The sequence below is a fragment of the Lolium rigidum genome, chromosome 3, assembly GCF_022539505.1.
Source record: "Lolium rigidum isolate FL_2022 chromosome 3, APGP_CSIRO_Lrig_0.1, whole genome shotgun sequence".
In the NCBI taxonomy this organism is placed as follows: domain Eukaryota; kingdom Viridiplantae; phylum Streptophyta; class Magnoliopsida; order Poales; family Poaceae; genus Lolium; species Lolium rigidum.
The window spans coordinates 311,940,323-311,943,081 of record NC_061510.1 but is presented as its reverse complement, the minus strand read 5'-3'; positions in this window follow the sequence as shown (position 1 = coordinate 311,943,081).

Below are 2,759 nucleotides of genomic sequence, written 5' to 3'. Positions count from 1 at the left end.
ATTTTTTAATTATTTTATATAATGAGAGCATTTGCTCCTATGAGCCAAATTGCCACCTCCGTAGTGAAGTGCTTATTTATATCTCTTTATGATTGCAATGTGTTTTGTGTCACAATTTATCTATGTGCTACTCTAGTGATGTTATTAAAGTAGTTTATTCCTCCTGCACGGTGAAATGGTGACAGTGTGTGCATCCGTGTTAGTACTTGGCGTAGGCTATGATTATGATCTCTTGTAGATTATGAAGTTAACTATTGCTATGATGGTATTGATGTGATCTATTCCTCCTACATAGTGTGAAGGTGACAGTGTGCATGCTGTGTTAGTACTTGGTTTAGTTGTGTTGATCTGTCATGCACTCTAAGGTTATTTAAATATGAACATTGAATATTGTGGAGCTTGTTAACTCCGGCATTGAGGGTTCGTGTAATCCTACGCAATGGTGTTCATCATCCAACAAAAGAGTGTAGAGTATGCATCTATCTATTCTGTTATGTGATCAAAGTTGAGAGTGTCCACTAGTGAAAGTCTAATCCCTAGGCCTTGTTCCTAAATATCGCTATCGTCTGCTTGTTTCTTGTTTTACTTGCGTTACTACTTGCTACCATATTACCACCATCAACTACACGCCAGCAAGCTATTTTTTGGCGCCGTTACTACTGCTCATATTCATTCATACCACCTGTATTTCACTATCTCTTCGCCGAACTAGTGCACCTATTAGGTGTGTTGCGGACACAAGAGACTTCTTGCTTTGTGGTTGCAGGGTTGCATGAGAGGGATATCTTTGACCTCTTCCTCCCCGAGTTCGATAAACCTTGGGTGATCCACTTAAGGGAAACTTGCTACTGTTCTACAAACCTCTGCTCTTGGAGGCCCAACACCTGTCTACAAGAATAGAAGCTCCCGTAGACATCAAGCTATTTTACGGCGCCGTTGCCGGGGAGGAAAGGTAAAAGGTACTCACACTCCGGATCTCGGCTACTAAGCTATTTTCGCCGTTGTAAGTACTCGAAGCTATTTCCTTTAGATCCTGCAATTGCATCTTTTTGTTTCTTGTTTACACTAGTTTGGCATAATGGACAACAATGAGCTTCTTATTCTATTTCCTGATTTAAGACATGGATGGTTTGATGCGAAAATTAAAAAACCTATGGAACATATTAGTATGAACGCTTTGAACACCATTGTTGCTAATGATATGGAAAATTCTAAGCTTGGGGAAGCTGGCTTTGATGAGCATGATATTTTTAGTCCCCCAAGCATTGAGGAGAAAATTTACTTTGATGATACTATGCCTCCTATATTTGATGATGAGAATAATAATGATAGCTACTTTGTTGAATTTGCTCCCACTACAACTAATAAAATTGATTGTGCTTATGTGGAGAGTAATATTTTTATGCATGAGACTCATGATAATGCTTTATGTGATAGTTATATTGTTGAGTTTTCTCATGTTGCTACTGAAAGTTATTATGAGAGAGGAAAATATGGTTGTAGAAATTTTCATGTTACTAAAACACCTCTCTATGTGCTGAAATTTTTGAAGCTACACTTGTTTTATCTCTCTATGCTTGTTGCATTATGCTTCTTGAACTTGTTTATTTACAAGATTCCTTTGCATAGGAAGCATGTTAGGCTTAAATGTGTTTTGAATTTGCCTCTTGATGCTCTCTTTTGCTTCAAATACTATCTCTTGCGAGTGCATCATTAAAACTGCTGAGCCCATCTTAATGGCTATAAAGAAAGAACTTCTTGGGAGATAACCCATGTGTTTATTTTGCTACAGTACCTCTATTTTATATTTGTGTCTTGGAAGTTGTTACTACTGTAGCAACCTCTCCTTATCTTAGTTTTATTGCATTGTTGTGCCAAGTAAAGTCTTTGATAGTAAAGTGAATACTAGACTTGGATTACTGCGCAGTTTCAGATTTCTTTGCTGTCACGAATTTCGACCTGCGTCCCTGTAGGTAGCTCAGAAAATTAAGCCAATTTACGTGCGTGATCCTCAGATATGTACGCAACTTTCATTCAATTTGGGAATTTTCATTTGAGCAAGTCTGGTGCCTCAATAAAATCCATCTTTACGGAGCTGTTCTGTTTTGACAGATTCTGCCTTTTATTTCGCATTGCCTCTTTTGCTATGTTGGATGAATTTCTTTGATCCATTAATATCCAGTAGCTTTATGCAATGTCCAGAAGTGTTAAGAATGATTGTGTCACCTCTCGAACATGTTAATTTTTATTGTCCACTAACCCTCTAATGAGTTGTTTCGAGTTTGGTGTGGAGGAAGTTTTCAAGGATCAAGAGAGGAGTATGATACAATATGATCAAGGAGAGTGAAAAGTCTAAGCTTGGGGATGCCCCGGTGGTTCATCCCTGCATATTTCAAGAAGACTCAAGCGTCTAAGCTTGGGGATTGATGACCCACAAGTATAGGGGATCGCAACAGTCTTCGAGGGAAGTATTACCCAATTTATTGATTCGACACAAGGGGAGACAAAGAATACTTGAAAGCCTTAACAGCGGAGTTGTCAATTCAGCTGCACCTGGAAACGAGACTTGCTCGCAAGAGTTTATCGATAGTAACAGTTTTATAGTAGTAGCGGTAGTGAAATAACGACGGCGAGTAACAAAGACAGCGGTAGTGATTTTAGTAAACGGCGGGATTAAAATACTGTAGGCACGGGGACGGATTAACGGGCGTTGCATGGATGAGAGAAACTCATGTAACAATCATAGCAGGGCATTTGCA